The sequence below is a fragment of the Leptopilina heterotoma genome, unplaced genomic scaffold (genome assembly GCF_015476425.1).
Source record: "Leptopilina heterotoma isolate Lh14 unplaced genomic scaffold, ASM1547642v1 Lhet_13, whole genome shotgun sequence".
Lineage (NCBI taxonomy): Eukaryota > Metazoa > Arthropoda > Insecta > Hymenoptera > Figitidae > Leptopilina > Leptopilina heterotoma.
In genome coordinates, this window is record NW_025110848.1 from 2,098,641 (window position 1) to 2,118,518 (window position 19,878).

Here is a 19,878-nt window from a genome sequence, read left to right on the forward strand (position 1 = left end):
AACAAGAAGATTTTTTACTAAAAAATAGTTTCAAACCCAAAATAAATTATTATTTAATTATTATTAATAACTTTATTGTAAATTAAATTCAATTTAAAATTTAATATTAAATTATTATTATTAAAAACATTTTTTACTAAAAAAACGTTTAAAATAATATTTTCATATAAAAACATTGTTATTATTACTATTATTACTATTTTTATTATTATTACTATTATTATTATTACAATTATCAATATTTCAGGCTAAATGCAAATTTTCCATCTTATTCATCGTTTAAATGGAATATTTGAGAAGCAATCAAGAAATTTCAGTAAAACCACTAAGTGCTTTGCAGACAAAAATCTGGAATAGAATTTTTCCCATTTAGGAACAATTTTGGTACACACGTTTGAAGAGGCACACATTCAACGGATATAAAACACGGGAGGTGTATGATCTGCACTCACAGTAAACACACTGAATCGCTACTTTCTCCAATGCATAAAGTTGCAGTAGAGAAAAAAAATATACATATATATTCAGTCACGTAATACTAACGTCTGGATGTTCATCGCAAAACATCTTGCTCACGATGATATCTTAGCGTGAGAATCAAGTGAATTACATTTTATTACGAGGTTTAACAATCTGCATTAAATTTTTTTTTTTAATTCACTTGACAAAAGAAACGAAAACTTCCTAGTTGGAAGGAAAGAAAAAATTATTTTCGTAAAAAGAATTTATTTTTTATTCACTACTTAAATAAAGTATTAATTAATTAATTAATTTATTTATTTATTTATTTATTTATTTAAAGTATTTTATGCCAAAATGCCTAGAAATTGATTCTTCTTGAATTTAATTTTTTCTATTTTATTTTGATTTACTTTTTTTTTATCTCGTTTGCGAGAGAATTTTCACGCCATCTAGGCGGAATTTTACGGAATTATATTGGCGCGAAATTCAAATTTAATCTAATGTTCGAGCATAAAAATATTTACTGAATATTTATTTGAGTATAAACATATTTATTAAATAATTATTCGAGTATAAGAATATTTACTGAATATAATTATTCGAGTACAAAAATACTTATTAAATATTTATTTAAATAGAAAAATATTTACTCTTCACATTATTGTTATATTCGAATACATATTGACTAAATACTTTTATACTCAAATAAATGTGAAATAAATATTTTTAAACTTGAATAAATATTAATTAAAAATTTTTGTCTGTAAATAAATAAAAATAAATATTTTTTATACTTGAATAAATATTAATTGAATATTTTTATCTATAAATAAATAAAAATAAATATTTTTACATTGGAATAAATATTAATTAAATATTTTTATCTGTAAATAAATAAAAATAAATATTTTTACATTCGAATAAGTATTAAAAAATAAATATCGTAATACATGAATAAATATTTAAGTGGACATTTGAATAATGTATTATATGGAGAAAAGCGAGTAATGTAAATACATAGCTGGGAACTATTCGAATAAATTAAACAACTAAACTTTGAGTTGGTACAGTGAAATATAAACAATTCAGACAACTTGAGGGTAACACTTTTGGTTCAGTAAGTACAGAAGTTACTCCCGGAAAACGATTACCAATAGTCGTTTGAAGAACAATTAAACATTTCAATTAGACACATTAAATTTAATTATTTCAATCAGATGCACATTGATTGAGCCTTCTTTATTGTTTAATTAAATTGCGGTCGTTTAATTTGTATCAAATAATTAATTCCCCACATTTCAAGTTTGATTGCCCAGAAACTATTCAACTTGACAAAAATTATTTTTATTTTCTCCACAATTTTTTTCCTATTGTGAAGATTTTAATTTTAAAAATTAATTTCAAATATAAAAAATTCAAAGATAAAAAATAGAAAATAGAAAAAATATACTTTGAATTAAATAAATATAATAAAAAAATTTAATAATATATAAATATTTAGAAAAGTGCGAATAAACTTTTGCATATCCATAATAAAGTGAATTGAAAAATCAAATTTTAGGAATAAAAATATGTTAAAAGGAATATAAGAAGAAAAGTAATATAATTAAGTCTCTGCAATAAGTTTCTTTGCATTTTTTATTTTTTTATTACCATCTTGAGAGTGACGGATGCACAGCTCGTTATTGCATTATTGCATAAATCTCATAACTTCCTAACATCATTATTTCTGGCACAAATTTAATAACTTGCAGGCACAGATAACAAGGGAGCGGGTAATCTTTAAGTCATTGAAGGTCTTCCTTGAGGAAATTTATTTATTTTCTTTTTTGCGCTCAGATTTTATCAAACAGTTATTTTCAACGAAACTATATATTGATTTTTAATAAAACTTGAGAGAGAGGAAAAAAAAATCTCAAGAATCAAATTCAAATTGAAAATTGCAAAATCTTTATTAAATTCACTTGTCCCTTTGAGGATTATTAAAAGTTTTTATATTCACGTCTTCATTTTAAAAGTTTTTTTTTTCGTTAATAAATTGAATTTATTTTTTGCTGTAAATCTAGGTAGATTATTAAAAGTTTTTATTCACCTCTTGATTTTTGAAGTATTTTTTTCTTTTTCACTTCTTGCGCTGTGTATGAAATTAAATTTTATTTTAAAATCTAGTTATTCATATATATATGGGCAATTCTACGTGAGATTTCAGTCGACCTCTTAAAATCGGCCAAAAATATTTTTTTTCTATTCTGTATTGAAAAAAAACAGATACGTATTTTTTTTTTATTTTTTTGGAGGCCAAATTTTTGAGTTATGAATTTTCAAAATTTTCGCTTTTTAAATGTAGGTATATTTTTAATGTCAGATAACTAAAAAAATATTGCTTCTTTTCATTTTTTGACAAGAGAAAAAAAGTTTTGTTTTTCTCTCTACTTTTGAATAATCATAACAAAAAAATTTTTTTTTCATTTTTTATTAAAAAAATAAAAAAATTTTATAAACAAATTAATTTTTTTTAACTTTGGGTATGATAAATTTTTAATTTTCTTTTTTTAAAACATACCTGGAAATGATAAGAAGGTTTTGCAAAAAGTTTCAGAGTGGGCCTGACAAGTTTGATGGGTCCAAAAAAATAATTAAGCTCTCCGTGCAGGTCTCACGCACGTGGCACAATGGGATTTTTTTACAATTTATTATTAAAAATTGTTTAGAGCCTAAAAATTCAATAATAATCAAAATCCGATAAAATTTGTAGGCTCTAGACAATTTTTAATAATAAATTGTAAAAAAATCCCATTGTGCCACGTGCGTGCGACCTGCACGGACAGCTTAATTATTTTTTGGACCCATCAAACTTGTCAGGCCCACTCTGAAACTTTTTGCAAAACCTTCTTATCATTTCCAGGTATGTTTTAAAAAAAGAAAATTAAAAATTTATCATACCCAAAGTTAAAAAAAATTAATTTGTTTATAAAATTTTTTTATTTTTTTAATAAAAAATGAAAAAAAAAATTTTTTGTTATGATTATTCAAAAGTAGAGAGAAAAACAAAACTTTTTTTTTCTTGTCAAAAAATGAAAAGAAGCAATATTTTTTGAGTTATCTGACATTAAAAATATACCTACATTTAAAAAGCGAAAATTTTGAAAATTCATAACTCAAAAATTTGGCCTCCAAAAAAATAATAAAAAAATACGTATCTGTTTTTTTTCAATACAGAATAGAAAAAAAATATTTTTGGCCGATTTTAAGAGGTCGACTGAAATCTCACGTGGAATTGCCCATATATAGATTATCATTAAAAAAGAAGGGTTTAAAAGAAAAGTACTTTTCTTCATTTCAATCTTTATAAAACTTATCTTTTGTGCCAAGTTAATGCTTGGCTATTTTATCAAAAGAAACTCAAAAGGAACTCAACGACGGAGCAGTTATTAGAAAACACAGTCGTTGCTCCACCTTTGTAAGATTATATAGACTTCACTAATTAAATTCGTTGATTTCGAGAATAGCTGGAAATAATTACATTCAATGGATGAGAATGTCTAAAAATTAGTTTATTAAATCTTGTAATGCAAAAAATTGGGAAAGAAAACTTTTTGCGAAATGTTTTCTCAAAGTATTTTATTTTCCTTTTTTCTAATTTTCTGTTTTTTTACTATACAATCTTTCTCTATTTTTTCTATTTTTTTGTTTTTTCACTTTTCTACTTTTTTATTTGTTTACTTTTCCTTTTTTTATTTTTTCCATTTTTTAACTTTTCTACCTTTACATTTTCCAGTCTTTCTATTTATATATCTATCTATTTTTCAACGCTACGAACATTCTATTTTTTTACATTTATATTAACCTATTTTTCTACTTGTTTACTTTTATATTTTTTAATTTTCGATTTTTCTAATTTTCATTCTTTCTATTGTTCTATTTTTCTACTTCCTTTTTCTATTTTTCTATGTTTGCATTTTTCTATTTTACTATTTCTTATTTTTTCTATTTTTCTGTTTTTCATTTTTTCTTTTTCTATTCTTCTTCTTTTTTATCCTTTATTTTTCTACTTTTCTACCTAACAATTGTTAAATTTTTCTACTTTTCAATTTACTTTAGTTTAAAACTTAAGTTTAAAAAACTTTACTTTAGTTTAAAAATAGTTGAAAGGCAGAAAAAGAGAAAAAAATAAATATAAAAAAGAAGAGGGATAGAAAAATAATTTCTTATACTACAATAGAAACAATAATTTCTACTTTTCTAATTTTTCACTTTATCAATTTTTCTTTTGTTTAGTTTCCACTTTTTTATTTATCTCCTTTTCAATTTTTCTACATTTCTTAATTTCTACTTTTCTATCATTCAAATTTTTCTGTATTTCTAATTTTATATTTTTCTATTTGTTTACTTTTTAAAAATTTATCAAAAATTCAAAAAACCGAATTTCTTAAAATTCAACATTTTTCCATCTTTTTTATGGCATTTAGCTTCATTATTTTTGTGCTCTTCAAAAACACTTTACTTATTTAATAATCTACACCCTTTGGTAAAAAATCTTAAATTATCAAAATTTATCAAAAATTCAAAAAACCGAATTTCTTAAAATTCAACATTTTTCCTTCTTTTTTATGGCATTCAGCTTCATTATTTTTGTGCTTTTCAAAAACACTTTACTTATTTAATAGTCTCCACCCTTTGGTAAAAAATCTAAAATTATCAAAAATTATCAAAAATTCGAAAAACCGAATTTCTTAAAATTCAACATTTTTTCTTCTCTTTTATGGAATTTAGCTTCACTATTTTTGGGCTCTTCATAAACACTTTCTATTGTTTTAATTTTGGTCTATTTATCTACTTCTTTATTTTCCTACATTCCTTATTATTTTCTGCTTTTCTATCATTGAAATTTTTTTTTTATTCCATTTTTCCACCTTTCTGTTTTCTACTTTTTTATTTTTGTTTGTTTCCCTTTTTTCTATTTTAATTTCTTTCTATTTTTCTACTTTTCCATTTGCCCTCTTTTGTTTTGTTAATTTTTCTTTATTTATTTGTTTAATAAAATATTTATTATCGTATTTAATTTAATATATAGAAATTTAATTTACTAGATTTAAAATTAATTTCTTAAGGAAATTAAATTGTTAATCAATTATTTTAATTAAAAAAATTGTCAATTCATTAAATTAATTTTGATTGTTAATTATTTAATGAATTCAAATGTTAATTTACTAATTTACTCAAATTGTTAATTAACTAATTAAATTAAAATCAAATTTGACTTTAATTTAATTTTTCCTTATTCGATAGTTAATAATTAATATATTAACCTTAATTTTTTGTTATTTATTTTTTAATTGATTTTATTGTTTAGTTTCCTAGAGTAATATTTTAATTATAGATTTTTACTAATTCAGATCAGAATAATTTAATGTTAATAAGATTTTAATTACAATTTTCTCAATTAAATGTATACGTTGCAAAATTAAAGGAAGGGGGGAAGAATTGCAGCAAGAGTAATTTTGTTATTAAATTTTTTTTGTTAATTAATCTACGATGATGATGATGAAGAATCATGTGGCGTCTGTGGGAAATATAAAGTCGGATCTTTAAGAATAGAGTTTCAGAATCTGGCAGTAACATGTCTTCCTAATTTCGCAAGCATGATTTCGCTGTTTCATTTTCGTTCAACTAAATCATCTTCAAATCACATCGCTCTCTCTCTCTTTCTCTATCTATGTATGTTTGTGACCTTTAAACGCGTGACTTAGACATTAAACGAAAAACTAGAGCGCATTTATATCGCACGCGAGAGACATAAAATTTTCTCCAATTATAAAAAAATTATCACTTTCGTTATCACCGATTGGTGATAACTACATTCCTCTCCTTCCCCCCTGGGGAAATTAAAATTATCGGAAACAATTTTAAAGAATAACTCTTTTTTTTTATGGGGGAGAAAAAATAAACTGACCACTTTTTTTTCAACGATAGGTTCATTCGACCCTAACGAATTTATTTTCAATCGGCCTTTCAATAACCACAAATGGAAATTCCATCTCGAAATATCCTCCACAATTTACTCTCTGGTACTAACTCTGTGAAATATCTATTTTGTGATTAGCCACGTCCCTATTCCCAACACCTCCGCTCACGCGCTATACACGATCCCATTTTCAATGTGATAGATGATCGATTGATTTTGCTTCGTATAAATGCTTGGGCAAACTGAATAGTCAGTCACTGAGTACGAGAGAAAGAGAGAGAGGGATAAAGAGTCCTACTTAAACTCAAGGGGGTTTTTCGCCATGTCAGAGAAACCATCACGATCAAATGATTTCACACTGAATGTGGACCATTGCATCACATCAAAATCGTGCCCGGCAATCAAAATCCAACCATCAATATTAATAAATAATAAATCCAAGTTATATATTTAATTTTCATTTCCTTATTGCCCAGTTTGAAAATTATTTCGCAGAAAAATCATCTCCTGAAAAATATACATTTTTCATAAAAAATGAGTGTAAATTGATTTATAAATATATATATATATATATATATATAGGTTTATAAAGCGTTAATAAAATCTCTCCAGCTGCTATCGGTTCTTATGAATAAAAGCATCGACAGTTCGTCCTCTGAGAACAAAGCAAACGAGATTCAACTCGGTTATCCCCCTCTTTGTTATCTAAACCGTTGAAAAACCTTCAATGGATCAATGAAAGAGATATAAAGATGTGATTGTGTGCGTGAAAATGTCAGAGAACCCGTGTTCTCGGTCATAAAAAGTGATATTTTACCTCTCCACCCACCTATATATCGTGAAAGAGACTTATAGGCACAAATTAACAATTTTAACTTTCGTTGGATAATCGATAACGATAATAAATAAATAAATACACCGCCCTGTGTATCAAAAATTACCTCACTTCTTTTTCTTGAGAAAAAAAAATCGGAAAGAAGTCTAAAAATAATCTTTGTAGACAATTTATTATTACACAATTATATTGACATTATAACAAAATGTTGCGTAAAATGTCATTAAATTTGTCTCTAAGAAAAAACTCCAGATCGTTTTAATCACTTCTTTTAGTTTTTCTTTTCTCCTGACGTCTTCCTTTTTCCTGTCGTATTATTCGCCTACATATTTTACCTCTATTACTCGATAAATATGATTATTATAAACATCTTTCAAAATATAATTATTCTTAAGTTACTTAATGATGGAAATTGAACATTTCTTTTTGCAGAAGTTTTGCATAATTTTTTAGATAGTGGGATGTCTAATATTTTTTATCTATTATTTAAATAAATTAATAAATTAATATTATTAAGATTTTTTATTTTTTATATTAATATTGTTAATATTTTCTATTATCAATATTTTCTATTATCAATATTAACAATATAATTATTTAATATTTACTATATTAAACTAAAATCGAACTCAACAAAAACTATTTGCATTGCTTATACTTATATCCCTGAGAATTTCCTCTCGTTTGCGAGAGAGTTTTCATGCCATCTAGGCGGAAGTTAACGGAACTATATTGGCGCGAAATTCAAAATTTAATTTAACCTTCAACAGGGTTGCCACAAGTATTTAATTTTGTTTTTCCCTGACTTTTCCCTGATTTCCAGACAAAATTTTGACTTCTTCCCTGACTCCAAAAAATAATCTGATTCACTCTGAAAATTATTAGATAATCAAAAATATTTTTTATTACATTTATTTACAAATTTCTTGAATTGTAAAATTATTCGAAAACATCTATAACTTTTAATAAATAATGTTAAACAAAAAGAAATAATCAATATACATTGATACAAAATTACTGTAATGGTTCAACGAAACTAATGTGCAAAATCGGAAAAAAATCAATAACTTCTTTTTTAAATAAATATTTAATCATTAATATTTTTCCATAGAAATGAAGATTTTCAAAAATTTTAAATTCAAACCTTTTTAAAATTAAACAACTTATAATAATTTAGATTATCATAAAATTTTTCCAAAATACAGAATTTTATCAACAAATTTTTAAATAATTGAATTCTTTTGACGAATTTTCATGAAATTTTTAAGAATAATCACATTTTTCAAGGAATTTGATTAAAATTGTATCAAAAATAATTAAAATCCTGCAATAAGTTTTATTATTTATGAAAATAATTAAATTACTGAGAACAGTATTATTCTTTATAAAAATAATTGAATTATTGCGAAAAAATTTGTAAATAATTGAAATCCTGGGAAAATGTTTATTATTTACAAAAACAATTTGTTTGCGCAGAATTTTATTCAAATTTTTTTTTAAATAATTGAATTTCAGCGAAGATTTTTGCTATTTATAAAGATAATTGAAATCATGACGAGAACTTTTTTTTTAATTTTTGAAAATAATTGAATTTTTGAAAAGAATTTTCATATTCTTGAAAATAATTTTATTCTCGTGATTAATATTGTTATTTATGAAAATAATTGAATTTTGCGAAGAATTTTAATAAAATTCTTGAAAACAAAAGAATTTCTTGGAAGAATTTTGATATTTATCTAGATAATTGATTTCTTTCTAAGAAATGCGTTAAAATTTTTGAAATAATATTAAATACAATATTAAAAAATTAAACTAATTTCAGCAGAATTGAAATTAAAATTGAATTAAAAATAATCGAAATTCTGCAATGAGTTTTATTATTTAGGAAATTAATTGAATTATTAAGAGGACATTTATAAAAAATTGTAAATATAATTGAATTACTGTGAAATTTTAATTATTTATGGAAATAATGAAATGTTTGCTTAGAATTTTAATAAAATTTTTTAGTAAAATTATTGAATTCTTTTGGAAAATTTTATTGAAATAGTAGATATTTAAAATCATTGAATTGAGGAGAATTTTTAATAATTTTTTAACATAATTGAATTTCTGCAATTATATTTGTAACTTCTTCAAAATTCAATTTTTTTTTAGTGTTTTTAATGAAAATTCTTCTATAAATTCATAATTTTTAATAATTAATGAAATATGTATTAAAAAATGTAACTAATTTCAGAAGAATTTGAATTATTAAAATTTTTTTAAAAAACTAAATTCTTTAACATTTCTAATTAAATTCCTTCAAAATTGAGAGTTTTCTTATGAATTTTAAAAATCCAATTTTTGCCAGTAGTTTTACTAAAAATCCCTGACTTTTCTCTGATTTCCCTGACTGCCCTGACCCGTGGGAACCCTGTTCAAGTTAAAGAATATTTATTTCAATATTTTTTTGAGTTAACAATAATTATTAAATATTTATTCGAATATAAAAATATTTATTTAATATTTATTCAAGTATAAAAATATTTAATAAATATTTATTCAAGTACGAAAATATTTATTAAGTATGTAAATAAATAACATAATAAAATAATAATCAAATTCACAAAAAACTTGAAAGTTTAAAAACAAAAAAAAGGCTATAATACAGAATAAAGAGTTAATAACAGATAAACGTGACACGTCCCAGTTTTTCACCCCCACACGCAGGACTTTTTCTCGCTAAAAAAATCAAACTTCCGGCACATCATCCCTTCTGACAATTTCAGACAATAAATATAAAGTCTCGTTTATAAAAAAAAAATATCGCAAATAGAAAATAACGAGTAGTATATTTCATTGTCAAAAAGTATTATTACCAGAATGTAGCGTGTGTGTAAAAAGAAAAGACATGAAAAAGAAAATATTATTGTTTCTTATTATTAACGATATTTCCAATAGACATAAGGGGGATATCATAAAGTGTTTTACTGTTGAGTGCCAGTCTGTAATAAGTATTTACAGAATGGAAGATTTGGATGAGAGCAAAAGCCAAAGCATCTGGAGTATATGGTTTCCTTTAACGTCCAATCTAAATAGAGAACGTGCATGCACGTAATCCACTTATACATATCGTGTAACGTGTAACATTTACTATTTCGTTACGTGACACGAATTACTGTAGTTCGCTTATAGTATAAGAGAAAAGGGGAACGGGGGAAAAAGAGGGGACGGGGGGGGGGGTATAGTTGTTATACTGAAGTGGATTTCTGCCGATATCTTAGAAAACGAAAACCATGTTTCATGCAAATACAATTCCGTTCATCATGAATACATTTACAGAAGAAAATGAATAATTGGCTAAATTAGAACAACATGTTCACTTTAGATCGAAATTTTTCAATTTTGATAACATTTGAATAGTTAGAATATGTGGAATTAATTCGAAATTCATAATTGACACAGGAGAGGAATCGAACCCACGATACTCCATACTCATACAGTCCACGACGCTGACCATGAAAGTAACAAAAGATTTTTTTAATTAAAACTATAAATTAAATTTTTATAACTATAAAACATGAAGATATCGATAACTCCGAGTCTTCGACTCGGAGTGATCGATTTCTTCATGTTTTAAAATAATTAAAAATGACCGACTGATAAAATCATTTACAATTCAATTATTATTTACAAAATTGTTTAACTAAAATTCTTCTTTAAATCAATTATTTTTAATAATTTTCGAAAAAATCCTTTAACAATTTTCAAATCCATTTCTTTACAATAATCAATTCTACGAAATTTCAATTATTCGCAGATTCTTCAATTAAAGAAATATTCGAAAATAAAAACTTAAAATAATATTAAAAAAATTCCAGGAAAATTTCTCAAAAAAATTAATTCCACAGAATTGTTATAGTCAATAATATAAAAAATTCAAATTTTCAAAGATTTTAATCTGAAACCTTTTCAAAATTCAATTATTTCTAAAATTTTAACTGTAACACATTTTTAAATCAATGTTTACGAGAAAATTGTCGTAGAATTCAATTATTTAAATACAAAAATAACAATTTATTGAATAATTGAATTTTTTTTAAAATTGAATTTTCATAAAGAATCTTTATATTTATAAATGTTTAAATAACTAAATTCTTTTGACGAATTTTAATAAAATTTTTAAGAATGTTTTCGAGAAATTCGATTAAAATTGTATTGAAAATAATTGAAATTCTGCAATGAGTTTTATTGTTCATGAAAATAATTGAATTGCTAAAAAGAAATTTATTATTTACGAAAATAATTGAATCCCTGTAAAAATGTTATTATTTAGAAAAAATAATTGAATTAAATTGCGAAGAAATTTATAAAAAATTGGTAAATAATTGAATTTCTGTGCAATTTTTATTATTTTATGAAAATAATAGATATTGAAAATTATGAAATTGAGGAAAATTTCTGAAAATAATTGAAATTTTGGCAAAAATTTTATTAAAATTTTTGAAAATAATTGAATTTCGGAGAAGAATTTAATTATTTCTAAAAAATAATTGAAAATTTGAGGAGAATTTTAACAATTTTTGAACGTAATTAAATTTCTGCGAAGAATATTATCCTAATTTTTAAAATAATTGAATTTCTGCAATCATTTGTAATTTCTCTAAAATTTTCCAAATTATATCGCACAATTTACCAACTTTTGTCCTTTTTATTCAAATTACGGACCTTTTTCAAAAAAAAAAAACTTACATTTACGGACTTGAAACAAATTTACAGATTATTAATTATTATTATTATTAAATAAGGCAAATAAAACGAAAACATTTGGACAATGAATAAAAATATTTAAATTTACTCCGATGTTTCGAAATCTAAATGATTTCCTCTTCAGGAAGTCTATCCATTAAATATATACAAAATTAAAATAATAATAAAAAATAATGTAACAATAAATAATATAAAAATTGATGATTATCTCACCAAAAATTAATAATTAAAATAAACTTATAAATTATTATTATTATATTAATTATTATTATTATAATTTTCGTAAAAAGTTTGAGAAAATGCTAACATTATGACAAATATTAAATATTTAAATTCAATGAAGAGCAGTGCGATTATTTCTAAAATAATATTATGTATATTATTAAAATAAATATTATTAGCTAAAAGTTTGAGAAAATCAGGACATTTAAGATGATTCGAAATTATTCCACACGGCTTGAATAATTAAAAGTTTCTCCACAATTATAATAATAATAATAATGAACCTGTTTAATAACTGCTTTCATCTTTAGAGAAATATACATTTAATTTTTCTCTATAAGGTGCAATTAAACTTGACAATTTAATAAACATCGTTACAACAGACATAAAATTAATTACATGCTGAATAGATTGAAGTACATTTAATCCAATTCAGTTAATTTATAGAGCTACTGTACTTTGTTATATAATATTGATTGAAAGCATTTCAACTGATAGGGTGAGATTAGATTATGGAATTGTATTATTACGTAACTATTGGATAATTCCTTGTGTCAATCTCCAGTTAAAAATTTCATGGGATACTTAAATAATTTTTATAGTAGAGCATTTTTTTTTAGAATGGAAAACTTTTTTTCCCCGTCGTAAATTGTATTTTAATAAACTTGATGTAGTTGAACAAATTCGGGAAATCAAAATTGAATGGCCATTTGATTTTATTTTCTCGGATTTCAATTTACGAAACGAACTTTTATATATACCATGTGAGTACACCAGCAATATACCTATTTTCAGTTGGCGGAAAAGATAACTTAATAATTCACAGTATGTATGTATTGGGAGTCGCATGGGAACGCCGCTAATGGATTTTAAACATTCCCAGTATTGGGAATTCGTCTTTATTTTTTTTTTTTTTTTAAAGTTTAACTAAACCCATTTTCTTCAAATGGAACGAAAAACGAGAGGGGGAACTTGATTTAAAAAAAAAACTTTACTCTAAAATAAACAATTCAAACGTAAAATTATGTTAATAATAAATAGAGTAAAATTACTGCTTTTTAAAAAGCAATGTAGTAAAAAAAGTGTATGAAATTAATAAGGTGAAAAAAGAAATTAAAAAAAAAATTAATATGAAGTATATTAATTAAAAAAATTAATGTTAATAAGTTATTACTAATTTTATTAACATAAAAAATTAGTATTATTGTGACTAATTTTGTAATTGCAAGAAAAATTAACTTTTTTATGGATTAATTTATTTTCAAGTGGTTTAGGGTTGAAGTAATAAAAGTTTAAAATGATTTTGTAATCGCTAGGCACTCTTTGTGTCAAGTTAAAGCTTCTTAAGTATTGTTTCGCGTGTACCAACTTAGCGCACGCCGCAAATTACCAGTAACGTTCTTTTTATACATAATTATTTTCATACAATGAATGAAATCTGTCTTATATAAGGAACTACTTGCCACAAAAAGTAATCATCTTAAAAAGTTATATACGAAGTTTTGTTTAGTTTAACAGTTCTATTGTTGAAAACAAAAACAAAACAAATTTTCGTATTTTAAATATTTTGCATTAAAAATAATAATTAATGTTAATAATATTAATATTTAAAATATTAAATAAATTAAATGTATATTCATTTTATGTAAATTTAAATTAAGTTTAATATTTTACTTTTGATAATATTATTAATAATAAACATGTATAAATTAAATTAAATTAAATTAAATTAACAAATTTAAATTTGTTAATTATAACATAATTATTGGGTATAAATTTTAATTTCTAATTATTATGTAATAACATTTTAGTATTAGATTTATTATTTTCTATCAAGATAAAGAATATTGTCTCATTTTCTACTATGTAAAATAATATTAAGCACCTTTTTTCTTATCAGTTGTTTAACATAACAATATTTTATTTTTTTTAAACCATAAATACAAGAGTTGAAAGTTTAATGTTAAATAAATTTTATTTACAAGCGCGTATTATCATAAAAGCTATAAATATAGTGCATATCGCGTGTCCACAACTAACGCACTGATGGAATTACAACTCCTGTTTTCCGTTTTAATTCGATAATAATAGTGCAATAAACATTCATTAGTAAAATGTACATTTGTAATAATTTTGCATTCATTTTTTGTATACTAGAAAGTAATAAAAATTTTCTTTTACAAAACTAGAAAAGGAAAATAAAACAAAAAAACAAAAAATAAAAGTTCTCTCAGTGAAAAAAAAATGGAAAAAGTTTCTTTTTTCACACCCTATAGTTTTTGAAAATTTTGACATTATGTCTGGAGAGAAAATTTTCATGTCATTATAATAGTCAAATATTGTTACGAGCATCAAATAGATTTCAAGTTTTAATGATTTGCTGGAGTATTCTCTAAAGCAGAGTTTCTTCTTCTTCTCTTCCCCCTAAAGTTTTACTACTTTGCTCTAGATTTGTTCTTCTCAGAATTGTGACAGGTTCATAAGTCATAGACAAAGTTTTGCCAGTAGACGATAATTTATATTCATTCTCGAATGATGAGTCGACTATATTGTTTGTCCTCAGTTTCATGCCAAAGACGTAAACATCGCTCTTTGCGAATTTAGCTAATTATTATTCTGTTTCAACTTGCAAGTGTTTAGTAAACTTCTCTTTTTCACTTTTATTTCATTTCATTAATTCTCCCTTTCACTAATATGACATTACACTAATTGTCTTATTTCAGAAAATATTAATTAATTATTATTATTTTCATAAATAATAAAATTCTTCTTAAGAATTCAATTATTTTAATAAATAATAAAACTCATTGCAAAATTTCAATTATTTTTGATAAAATTTTTATCGAATTTCTTGAAAAAATTCTTGAAAATTTTATTAAAATTCGTCAAAAGAATTCAGTAATTTAAAAATTTATAGACAAAATTCTTTATGAGAATTCAATTTTAAGAAACATAGAATTATTCAATAAATTTTTATTTTTGTATTTAAATAATTGAATTCTAGTAAAATGTTTTTATAAACACTGATTTAAAAATGAATTTCAGTTAAAATTTTAGATTATAAAATAATTGAATTTCGAAAAGGTTTCAGCATAAAATTTTTTAAAATTTGAATTTTTTATATTTTTAACTAACAATTCTGTGGAATTAATTTTTTTGAGAAACTTTAACTGCTGATTTTTTAATATTATTTTAAATTTTTATTTTCTAATATATATTTATTTGAAGAATTTACGAATAATTGAAATTTTGTAAATTTGAATTGTGAACAAATGAATTTAAAAATTCTTAAAGAACTTTTTTAAAAAATATTTAAAATAATTGATTTATCGATGTTTAGTTAGAAACACGAAAAAAAAATTCAATTTTAAGCTACAAATTATTGCAAAAATTCAATTATTTTCAAGAGAAATAATACTCTTCGCAAAAATTCAATATTGTTCAAAAGTAATAAAATTCTTCTTAGAGATTCAATTATTTTCACCAATAATAAAACTCATCGCAAAATTTAAATTATTTTTAATACAATTTTAATTGAATTTCTCGAAAAATGCAATTATTCTTGAAAATTTTGTTAAAATTCGTTGATAGAATTCAATTATTTGAAAATTTGTTGACATCGATTCTTAATGGGAATTGAATTTTAAGAAACATTTAATTATTCAATAAATTATTTATTTTTCCATTTAAATAATTGAATTCTAGTAGAATTTTATAATAGAAATTGATTTAAAAATAAATTTCAATTCAAATTTTGGATTATAATTGAATTTTTGAAATTAATTTTTTTGAAAATGTGTAATTGAATTTTTTTTTATATTATTTACAGTTTTTATTTTCTAATATATATTTAATTAAAGAATTTACGAATAATTAAAATTTGTAAAATTGAATATGGTAAATAAATGGATTTTGAAAATTGTCGAAGAACTTTTTGAAAATTAATTGATTTAAAGAAAAATTTTAGTGAAAAATTCTTGAAAATAATAATTGAATTTAAATGATGAAAATAATTTTTGAAGAAGTAGAATATTCTTATAATATAAAATAATAATTTTATCAATTTGTGATTTTTAATTATTATAAAACATAAAGAAATCGATGACTCCGAGTCGAAGACTCGAAGTGATCGATTTTTTCATGTTTTATAGTTATGTAAAATTTAATTTATAGTGTTTTAAGTAAAATGATCTGAATATAATTTAAATTACAAAAAAAAAAAAAAAAAATTAGTGAATTTTTACCTGTATACGTGGCGTTCAAGTTAGAAGTTCCATTTGTCATTATTAGGGCACAAAAAAATAATCACTCGCGATTTTATAAATTTCGTAAATTTACAAACCACATTTTTTGCAAACTGGAAAATATTTAGAATTAGGTACTTATGATCGCAATTTTAAATAATGAAAGCACTTCCAAAATTAATGCTTTACTGGTAGAAATAAAAATTTTAAAATAATGTCGATTTTAAAGGCACGTGGTCGATAAAAGACACTCCGGAAGTAATTTGTGATTTAAATTATTTTTAATAAATAATAATTTCATAAAATAAGAAAAAATTTTTTGAAACATTGAATCACTTGTAAAATAAAAGAAATTATTTGAAATTTCAAATTAAAACTGATTTTAGAAACACGTGGTCGAACACGAGGCGCGTGAAGATAATTTTTCAATTTTTGCAACGATCCATCTGACCCATGCCCATGCTCTAACTACTGACGGACGTCATGTGAGAGAGTGGGGAATACGAAATTGGGAAAGAAGAGGATAGAAGGTAACTAGTTTCTCTTTTTTCCTCCCTCCTCTTTCCATTCTCAAAATTACTAGTAATTTTAATTTTTAAATAGAATTCTCCAAATTTAGGAATTATATTTAAATTTTTAGGAATTTAGGTAGGAAAGATAGGACTGTAAATTAGGAAAAAATTTTTTCTTTTCTTTTTGAAGATTTTGAAAAGCTGTAGACTTCGTGCAGCTGAGGCCCTAAGAAAAAATCATTTAACACTAATGATTCTCACGGCATTATTTTCTAATAATTTAAAAAAAAAAATTTCTGTAAGCCCTGAGTCTAAGCCCTTAATTAAAAATTCTAATAGATTACGGATTTTATTTTTACATCATGATAAAAATAGAAAAGAAAAATACTCCCTCAGATAATAAAAAAAAAAAATTCCCCCTACAGACATTGAGAAATTGGAGATGCTTAGGATATTTGTGCTTCATAACCAGAACAAACAATTGCCTTAATATGATTATAGATAATTTCAAATTAATAAACCATCCATCCGAACTAGTGAACACAATAGCCAAAGAGAGTTACTTGGTGCAGAAATTGATTGGTTACAATATTCCGAAATGCGCGCCTCGAATAATTTACACTGTCCAAGTCCCTCATCAATTAGCTCTGGACTTCTACTAATGAACTGTGGAACACCTAATTGTAATTAACCCAGTGTAACTTATTGCCGCGGAGGAGGTCACAAGTTCGGATGCAGTTGCATCTGTACCTATATATATATACATATGTAGATATACATACATAAGAGGGCAAAAAAAAAAAAAAAAATTAAAACGAGAAGTGGGTACTCTATTTGTAACCGCAAATGGAGTTAGAATGAGTACAATTTTAAAGCTCAGAAACTTTTTCATCTACGATTTACTCTCTTATCCTTTAGCCTTGATTTCAAACCACTTTGATCTTTTAACAAAGCTGTGCACTTCATCCAGGAATTTCCATACCATACAGACACAATTTCTGTATGTATGTATATATATATATGAACCCAGAATCATTCCACACTGTAATCGCACAAGATTCATCCACGAGTTGAATAATTCTCTGTCTGATATTACTTCAAACCAAATACCTTATTGAGATGATGCTTTCACACATTTCCTCGAATATTGTTTAAGAAATTGTGCAAGTAAATCGTTACTTTATGTTCTAATTTCTAAATTAAGAGGTTACTTTGAGATTTTCGATAAATCGGATTTTTTATTAATTTTAAAAATTATGAGAATTACTCTCGAATCCAAGATTTGCAATGTAATGATTATTTAAGAATACAAACAAGTTCGTGGTGAATTGGTCGCCATACTGGATCCGCCATTTTAAATTTTAAAAAACGAACATCAAATTCGACTTTATAAATTTATTTATACTTATAAATTATTATTTTATATTATAAGAATATTCTTACTGTAAATTCTTTAAAATCATTTTTATCATTTCAATTCAATTATTATTTTCTAGAATTTTAAACTAAAATTAATTTCTAAATCAATTATTTTTAAAAATTGACATTAATAATTGTTGAAAAAGTTCTTTGAGAATTTTGAAATCCATTTGTTTACTATTCAATTTTACAGAAATTTAAATTATTCGGAAATTCTTCAAATTAAATAAATATTAGAAAATAAAAACTTCAAATAATTTCTAAAAAATTTCAATTAAATTTTATCAGAAAAATTAATTTCAAAATTCAATTATTTTTAAAAATTCAGGCTACCTTGCTTTTAATATTCAATTATTATCGAAAATTTTAACTGAAATTAATTTTTCAATCAATTTTTTTTTAGAAAATTCTAATAGAATTCAATTATTAAAATAAAAAATTAAATAATTTATTGAATAATTGAATGTTTCTTAAAATTCAAATCCCATTAAGAATTGATATCAACAAATTTTCAAATAATTGGATTCTATCAACGAATTTTAATAAAATTTTCAAGATAATTACACTTTCGGAGAAATTCGCGATTAAAATTATTGTATTAAAAATAATTGAAATTCTGCGATGAGTTTTAATATTTGTGATAATAATTGAATATCTAAGAAGAATTTTAATACTTTTGAACAATATTTAATGTTTGCTATAATTTGTAACTTAAAATTGAATTTTTTTTTCGTGTTTTTAACTAAACATCTATAAATTCATTATTTTTAATATTTTTTGAAAAAGTTCTTTAAGAATTTTTAAATTTATTTGTTTATAATTCAATTTTACAAAATTTCAATTATTCGTAAATTCTTCAGTTAAATATATATTAGAAAATAAAAACTTAAAATAATATTAAAATAATCAGCAATTAAAGCTTCTCAAAAAAAATTAATTCCACAGAATTGTTAGTTAAAAATATAAAAAATTCAAATTTTCAAAGATTTTAATCTGACACCTTTTCAAAATTTATTTATTTCTAAAAATTTACGCTCTAATGCTTTTATTATTTAATTATAATCTAAAATGTAACTGAAATTAATTTTTAAAACAATTTTTATTAGAAAATTTTACGAGAATTATTTCCTGACAAAAATTTTATTCTTTATGAAAATAATTGAATTTCTGTAAAAATTTTATTTTTTATGAAAATAATTGAATTTCTGTAAAAATTTTATTATTTATGAAAATAATTGAATTTCTGTAAAAATTTTATTATTTATGAAAATAATTGAATTTCTGTAAAAATTTTATTATTTATGAAAATAATTGAATTATTACAAAGAAATTTATAAAAAATTTGTTAATTAAATTCCTGTAAAATTTTTATTACTTCTTGAAAATAATTAAATATTCGCGAAGAATTTTATCAAAATTTTTTTAAAAAATTAAATTCTTTTGGAAAATTTTATTAAAATAGTATAG